The 8,818-nt window shown below is 46.3% G+C and overlaps 1 long non-coding RNA gene across 1 annotated transcript; it reads left to right on the forward strand.

Annotated features, from left to right (window-relative positions):
* The first annotated feature begins 5,428 nt into the window (after positions 1–5,428).
* On the forward strand, positions 5,429–8,521 carry LOC131084382 (uncharacterized). The gene is made up of 5 exons (XR_009114567.1): positions 5,429–5,984; positions 6,134–6,209; positions 6,327–6,602; positions 6,711–7,110; positions 8,264–8,521. It is a non-coding gene; the product is annotated as an uncharacterized LOC131084382 (long non-coding RNA).
* Positions 8,522–8,818: the final 297 nt, after the last annotated feature.

The raw sequence follows: 8,818 nt of genomic DNA on the forward strand, positions 1-8,818 counted from the left end.
TGCACCTCTCAACCCATGAACTTCCCTGTTTTGTTCTGGATTTTTCCATATGAAGGTGCTGGTCATATGATTGCTCTGTACTGCACCTATGTCCATCACAAGCAGAAAGCCCAGCTGCACACAGCGTGATGGTCAAAAGCCACTGTGGCTGTCCAACACCAACTACCACAGGCTGCTCCTTTGCAATCATGAGTAAATCCCTCCCCACTCAGGTGGACTTCACCCCCTGCTTCAGCCTCATAATTTTCACTCCACCTTGTTCCCCCATTTTTTCCGTGTGAAGAGTCAGTGGTTGTGACCATTCCCTTGGGCAGATCTCTGCGTAGCGGCACTCAGAGCTGGCAGGTTGGTGACTGAGCTGAGAGGGTCAGTGGGAGCTGCCACCTCTCAGCACGGGTGCCCAGTAGCCCTGCAGCATTTTGCTCACGTACTGAGAACCCAGGGCTTGCCACAAAACAGGAGACATTTCCAGGAGACAACACAAGTAGGCCAGAAGCAGAGCAAGGAACCTGACTGCAGTTCTTGTAGTCACTGATAGCCACACCAAAGATCAGGTGAACTCTACAGGCAGAGTGCACAAACTGGGAAGCCCAAAGTGCTGTCGTGCACTGTGTGGCCAGACATTCCTTTGCTGTCAGATCACGTCAGAGCAGAGGCAAACTCCCCCTGATGACTATTCAAATGCTCCTCTTCTTTTCCCAGTCTATTTCTTGAAAGGAGGAGCACCAAATCTGCACAGTCTGAGCCTACCTAATCTCGCAGCAAGCCACTGTGTCTGAGGCACCTGTCTCAGCAAAGCCCTGCCAGTGCTCTGATCCTGGGGATGCTGGACTGTGATGAGGACAGGTTACAGGTGGCACCAGTCTGTGTTGTGTCACCTCACACTCTCTCCCCCATTTGGGCTGCTTTCCTAATGTCTTGTGATTCACAGTTGTTCAGCCTTATTAAATCACAGAGAACTGGAGATATTTATAAACTGACCTGCCTCATTGCAAAGTGAATACTGGTCGTATATTATTCTGCACCCCCTCAACTAAACTGCATGCAACACCTCACAATGAATTTTACAACGTTGGAAGTGCTGGAAAATGTCCACATCCTTCTTGTGCAGAGGTCCCAAAGATGGAGGCAGGACTCCAGGTGGGACCTGAGTGAACAGAGGAGAGCAGCAGAATCCCCCCTCACCTGCCCACACTCTGGGGATGCAGTCCAGGTCATGGCTGGGTTCTGGGCTGCCAACACACGCGGCTGGGACACATCCAGCCTCAAACCCACCATCACCTTCAGGTCTTTCTCCTCCTCTGCAAACTTCTATGGCAGTATGCATTACTGTTGAAGACTGCAAGGCAAATCGTTTTCAATTGACATTAGATTATCTTTGTCAAATGGGCAGTTTGCTTTATCTCTCTCTTTGAGTGACCACATTCACACCTCCCTCAGGAGGGGACACCTGCTGATAACAGCCATTGAATGTCCCTGCATGGCTGATAAGAACTACAGCATCCCATTGGGAGATGTGAGCCCAGAGGGAGGAGCCAAGCATTCCTACTTGGATATATCCTGGAGATTCTGGAACACCAGCACGGCTTCTCCACGGGATTCCCCAGAGGAACAGCAGCTGCCTCTCCTTCCCCTGGATCTTCAGAGGCAGAGACTGCACCCTTCTCCAGGATCCCTGCTCCAGCAGAACCACCCTGACACTGCAGGAGGGCTGAGCCACAATTCCAATGGGACTGCTGCCACCAGCCTGACCCACAGGGTGCCAGGTTGGGTTCTGACTCTGGCAGTGTTGTTCTAGTGCACTGCATTGTTTATTTTATCTTTTTATTTTTCTCCTTTCCCTATTAAAGAACCGTTATTTCCTGCTCCCATGTTTTTGCCTGATAGCGCCTTAATTTAAAATTTATAGCAACTGGGAGGGGTGGGGAGGGTTCACATTCTCCACCTCAGGGGAGGCTCCTGCCTTCCTCAGCAGACTCCTGTCTTTCCAAACCAAGACAGTTACTCAGCACCCGGCTTCCTGCAGCACTGCACGAGCTGGCTGAGCACCAAGCCCCGTCCTGGGAGCACAGCAGCACATCCTGCTGCAGCTGAGCCTCTGCTGTTCCCACAGCCCCAGAGGCACTGCAGGGGCTCTTCTGCACACTCGTGGGGTGTGGGTGGATCTGCAGGACAGCGGGGCTGCACAATGCCTGTGAGGCAGTGGGAAACCGAGCTCTGGTTATCTCCTGCTGACCGTGTCAGTCTTTGACTCTGAGTCACAGGGAGGGGTTGAAACATCAAGGGCTGGGATTCTGGTGAACTGCTCTGCATTATTGATTGCTTTCATCTTAATGAATGCTGTTTCTCTTTTTCCTGTTTTGCACAGAGAGTAAAAAGAGTTAATAATAGTAATAATATATACAACATTATATTTATGAATATATGAATTATGAAAAATAATTCCTTTTCAGCCAATGTTAATTGAACAAGAATCATAAATATAGATAATATATGTAGCTGAATAATTTAGAAATGCTTGCCATTGTCACTGGTGGCAATCAAGGTGTGTGTCTATGAATATTCATATAGTATTGAGATAAAATGACAAATAATGAAAATGTTACACTTTGAATGTTAATGACAGAGTCTAATTCTTAGTTTGTAAGGCCTTTATAACTGTGTTGTTAGCCTGGAAATGTCATCATATCTGTAGTGCTTAATCTGATAATGCACATTTTTATTTTTACAGTGTAATATTGGTCATAAGGTAGAACTTTCCAGTGATTTTTATTGTCTTTACTAAAGGATTAAAGTACAGAGATGATTGTTTAAATACTGAGTTTTGGAATGCATAAATTATTAACAATATTTCTGTAAGATAAAGGTACCACAACATGTTCAAAAATAAATATTTTTTAATATATTTTGTGAAAATATTTAAGCTTTTCAATTCTATTCAATCTAGATAAATTCAATATGCCTTTTTCTCATCTCTGTGTCACAAGGCATAATGAAGTATTAACTTTGTACATTTTTTGCTCCTTTTAATGAGATAAAATGTTTGTGAAAAAAGTAAAAAGAGTTGGAGGGAAAAAGAGAGGGCATTCGGGAGGAGCGGTGCTGCCTCAGGTCCTTCCCCGCCGTGGGGCGAAGGACCCGTTTGATGCCCAGGAGGGACTGCAGCTCCCGGTGGCTCCCGGGGGACGGAGCTGTGGCTGTCAGCCCGAGACTACAACTCCCGGCAGGCCGTGCTGCCGGCGCGGCGTGTGACGAAACGGCTGACGCGGCACATGAGTGGCTGGCGTGCCAGGCGGCCGCGCGGGGCTGTGCGCGGGCAGCTGCCGGCGCCTCTCCCGCGCGGGACGGCGACGCTGGAGGGGCGCAGCCTCCGTCTGGCCGCCCGGCCGGTGCTGAGCAGCGCGGAATGAGCGTCCGCCCGGTTCCTCGGCCTCCCTCAGCGGTGCCGGGGGCGGGGGCGCTGCCGCCCGCCGATGCCGGAGGGCGGGGCGGTGCTTTGCTGCCGCGGGCCGGGAGCTGCAGGAGCCGCCCCGGGTGAGCGGCGCCGGGCGCTCCCGCGGTCCCGGTGGGGCGGCCGCCCTCGGGCTGGCGGATGCGCCGGAGGAGCCCCCGAGCTGCAGCCGTCTCCCTCGGGCTGCTGCCGGTGCTGCGGGCGGAGGCGGCTCCGCCCGTGTTGGGCGCTGCGAGCAGGGAGCGCTGCGGTATCGCCGGCATGACGGGGCTGCTGCCTGCGTTAGTGCTCGTGGCTCTTTGTGCCGTGACAGCGGATGGAGCGGCGCTGGGCGGTAAAGCCAGAGATGGCCGGGAGAATGCCCAGCGCAGGGAGCAGGCGGGCTGTATGCTTCGGATGGCACAGGTGCGAGCTGCAAAGTCACCCCCCCTTCCGCCCCTGCCCTCCCGAGCCCCAGGGAAAATGCTTTCCAGCATTGTCGAGCTTCTGAGAGACAAAACTTGTGATTTGACACTTGCATCCAGAAAAGGTTTCTGTCTAGATTAGCAAATGCCTAAATTGTTCTTGGTTACATCCCATGACCGGTTTTAGGCAGTGACTTCATACTGCTTTTAGGATTTTCTTGTACAGTGGTGAGAAAATAGGCAGGTCTGATAGTGGTTTCACTTTTTTTCTACTTCACGTTCCATAAGATTCTTGTATCCAAGCGATTGTTTTAAAATTCTACTGTAAGCGTTTGTGGTTCACTTTTTTTTTCTTTGCAGCACCCGGGCCTTTTTTTTTTCTCTAAATCGGGAGTAAATATAGCTGAGTAAAATTACCTTGGTTATCTTCCTTCTTTTTAAACCTAATTGTTTTTATTAATAATTCTATTTGAATATGCAGAAAAAGTGGGTATGTCCTGTAATCTATGCTAGCTTTTCTTGTTTACAGGGTACTCACAAAATATGTCTCCCTTAGTGTCCCACAGAAACATTCTGGGTGAAATCTGAATTAAGGTATGTGTTTTCAAATAAGTAATCAGTTTAGATATTTGCCTGTGTACCTTTTCCTGTAATTCAGAGCTTGTGTTCTGTGGGTTTTATGATAAACCTGTAAAACATGTAAGAATGGTTTTGCAAGTCTGAATCGTTGAAGGCAGCAATAAGTGGATTTAAAGCCTGTTCTTGAGCAGACAAAGGGGAAAAGTGTGACTCTGATGCTGAACTTGTCATTTTTCATTTGACTTGCCTTTAATTATTGAAGAAGAGAGAGAACTAGGAAAAGAAATAGAATTGATTATTGAGCACTCCTAAAAAGCTCACCATGATTCTGTGTAGAGCCAAAGTGAAGGATGATGGAACAGAGCTCTGTGCATTAGAAGGAAATAAACCTGATGTCCACACAGAGTCTTACTAATTTCTGTTTTTAAAATGCAAAATAAGTTTAGGAAGTGTTGGAAGTTAGTATTTTGGGAAAGAAATGGCAGTTCCACAAAACATTCCATTCCATTTAAGAGAGGCCCTTGGACTGATTCATGTTGTAACTGCTGTCACTGCAGTCAGTTGGTGGTTCAGCCTTGAAACGTGCACTTGGCCTTCTATAAAGCACTGTTTTGTTTGCCTTTCAGTGCTATGAGTCTTGATAAATTGGAGAAGTGCCCAAGAGAAATTCATCATCCTGAGATACAAAAGGTAGGAAGTGACTTTTTTTGGTTGGGTTCTTTTTCTTTATTGTTTTCTGGAAATAGAAGTAATTAAGTATAGATACTACTGGTTTGTTTCTTCCAGTAGCTGATAATACTAATACCAATAATAATAAGAGTAAAGTAATACTACTTCAACTGTCTTTATTTATCCATTGGACTGGCCATTTTAAATCTAAACTTCTAAACACAAATCAAACCATCATCCTTGTAGAATCTTTAATAGGAGTGGGCTAAAGATCCTGGTTTTGTTGACAGGATTTATTGGTTCATGAAATACCCTCTAACTACCCTCTAGCTCACAGACCTGCCCGGTGAATAGAGCTTTGTTTTTTTGATGGGCTTGTGATGACTTTGAGATCAATTGCTCATTCATTACAGTAAAAAAAAAAAAAATTGTTTTGAACATGACAGCAAAAATAACTTTAAGCACAACTTAATAATAATAGATCACCAATTTTAGTTAATAATTTTATGCTATACTCTTGGGTGAGGGAAGACTCGGACACTCAATATGAGATCAGCAAGCTATGTTTATTGCAGAGAGTATCAGACACTTATACAGCACATAATAAGCTTATGAATATTCTGTAAGCCAAGCGATCTATTGGTTAAACTATACCATCAACTCTTCCTCATTCCTTTGGGCCTACATTCCCTATTTCCCACGTCTCTCTGTCTACTTGTTATCCTACCCAGCTAGGCCCAGGCACACGCTATCTTGCAGGTGCAAAACTCAAAAATACCTGTGTTCGGTACTTTCCCAGCTCCTGGTCGGCTAACGAGCGAATGTCTGCGTGACCTCTGTCATGGAGCCATTTCTCCACACTATACTATCAAAGTTTAAAGGTAAATTATTATATATTAGGAGATGGTGTAAAGTGTATGTTGTAATGTGTAGGATATATACAAAGATACGTACTTGAAAGTCCGTAGAGGAAACAAATTTTTACACCTTCTGTTTGACTGTTTGTCATATATTTGGTTTTATTTCCCAGGGATCAGTGAATTTTAACTCTGGAGTCCTCTATGCTAAGGATGCTCAGCTTACAGATGATGAAATGTTCAGTAATGGTGAGTTTTTCACCTTCTCCTTCATTGTTTTGCTCATCTGAATAAAAAAAAAAAAGGCAAGATTAAAGAAAAAGCAATAGTTTTATTATTTTTACCCTGTTATGTCTGTTTCCTCAGTATTTGTTGCAGCTCTGCTTACCCAAGGTTTGGGTAAAACAAGCTTTGGGTTCCCTCTGTCTCACTGGGAGTTGCCCAATTCAGTTCCATCTGGTGAAATTCACCCTGAGACCTTACAGAACTAGCTCCAACTACGTGAGAGCCATTTGCAGTTCTCTCCAGACGCCTGGAGAATGGGCGACGTTTCTGAGGATCCGGCGAGCGTGCTTCTATCAAAACTCAGTCTGTGAAATTCCTGGGGAAAACCCTTCTGTGTCCTGAAGGGTTCAAACTCTGGTGAGGATCCAGTTATCAGGTGCTCACCTGGATGGTTCCAGCTCCCAAAGGTAACACTTGTACTCTTGCCCTGTAGTTTACATCTATTGTGTTTTTGTTATTTTGCAGGATTTTTTGTCTTTGCAAAATATTGTGCATTTCACTCTTTGGAACCTCTCAGATGGTTCTTTGGTGCAGCACCACCCCATGGGACACTTGGCTGCTGTCCTGAAGGGTTTGGTCGCTAGAATTGTGAATCCTGGAGAGTTTATAAGTCTTCTGTCCCCAGGGAGGTATCATGCTTGGTTTACTTTTGTTCTGTTGGTTAGGCGCTGCTTCTCGTTGCAAGTACGAATTTCAAACTGCCCTGTTCTCTTTTTAACTGTTTTCCTGGTTCTCTCCGTCCGGCAGGGAAAGACTCTCGTATCCTTGTCGTCGGGCTCGGTGCTGTCCAAGAAGATACAGAGACTAAAAAAATCATAAGAAGGAAAATATGACTGCAGGGAAAAGAAGCTGGAGAGAACAGAAGGTGATGTTGTTATCCTTACCCTGTATTAGAGACATCCGCTGTGCTTTGATGCTGGCAGCTGCCAGGGGCTTGTTAGCTCTTTGTAGACAGGTGTAGGTGTTCACTTGTAGTTTTTTTCTCTGTTCAAGTCAATTCAAAGTTTGCTAAGCTTATATTTGCAGATTACTCTCTAGCACAGTCCAGCATGACATTTTTGAATGTTGTAAAAATACCATGTTACTTGGAAATTGCTAATGAAGAGAAGCTTTAGGGGAAAATAAGATGTCAGGGTTGGGAGATGTGAGAAGAATTGTGTGGGGATGTTAGACTGAAGTAAAGCACTCTTGAAGCTGGACTGGCACGCTGGCAGGTCCCCTATTAAACAGTAGTGCTGAGATTAGCCTGGGGGTTGCCCATTGTTTCTGTAGAAATCAATGTTTCCTGGTCTTGAGAGGTAAGCTGCTTTGAAAAGCTGGAAGGTGCAGCATGCTGACAATCCCCGTGCTTTGGATTAAAAGTAGATTTCAGAAGGGTCCTAGGCTTTTGTCTTTTCCTAGAAGTCGATGTAATCCTATCGAGGAGTTTTTAGTTCTGTGTTGCCATGTCATCCATCAGAGCCCTGTTGTACTAATCATCATACAAGTACAAAACAAAAAATCAGACCCTGTCCCAAGCACTTAGAGCCCAGAACACGATTTCCTCGGGCTGCCATTTGTGTGCCATCGGTACTCACCACGAATTGAGCCCTCTGGCTCTGACAGAGCCCCTGGATGCTGACGGAAGGGGGCTGGTCACAGACCCTGGAGGTGCCTGTCCCCCAGGGAGGGAGAGGACGAGGCAGTGTGGCCTGCAGGGAGGGTGTCGTCCCCAGAGAGCAGCCGGTGACTCCATGCCTGCCCGGGGCTGCGGGTGCCCCCTCGGGGTGGACGCCTGCCCTCAGGTTTCCCTCTGGGCACCCGGGGAGGGAACCAGGTCCATCCGTGTGGCAGCTGCAGGGCCTGCAGGCTCTGGGCCCTGGAGCCGAGTGAGCCTGAGCTGCTGCATGCTTGCTGTGAGCTTTGGGGTGAGCGTGCATCACTGCAGGCCTGGGATGGATTGAAATGCGCTGAGGGAAGCAGAGGGAGGGAGGGAGGGAGGGAAATGCTCTGTTAACATGTGCCAATTCTTCTGTCAGACTCATCACGGCGGGACAGCGTGAAGACTGAAAGTGTAAGAAGATGTGGAGGGAAACAGAGAATCTGACAGGAGCAGCGAACGCACGAGTGCACGAATTTTGCTTTTTTGCTTGGATGTAAACTCAGGCGTTGAAAGGAATTTGGGAGTGAGAAGGGACATTTCAGAAGGAGAAGAAGCAAAAGAAGTTGTTGTTGTTGTTACAGTCCTGGCAAAATCTTTTGTTCTAGCTAATAAAAGAAGTTAGTTTAAAAAACAAAAAGGAAAAAATGTAGTGGTTTTTTTTTTCCTTCACTATGATATTCATTGGTGGTATATGGTGTGTTCTTTCATTTCTTGGTAGTATTAAGTCTGTGTAAATTGTTTTTTGAGTGAAGCTGACTTTCTGGATGGGTTGGTTTGTATTTGAGGCAGGATTAATTTCAATAGGATTCTTTCATAGATTTCTGATGGGTATTACTGGGATTTTGATTTTGTTTGCTGTATGTATAAACCTAGAGCTTTGGTAGGGCCAGCTGGGCTGCTGGAGTTTTGGGTGTGAATTTATTAGATGGCT

The sequence above is a fragment of the Melospiza georgiana genome, chromosome 6 (assembly GCF_028018845.1).
Source record: "Melospiza georgiana isolate bMelGeo1 chromosome 6, bMelGeo1.pri, whole genome shotgun sequence".
NCBI lineage: Eukaryota > Metazoa > Chordata > Aves > Passeriformes > Passerellidae > Melospiza > Melospiza georgiana.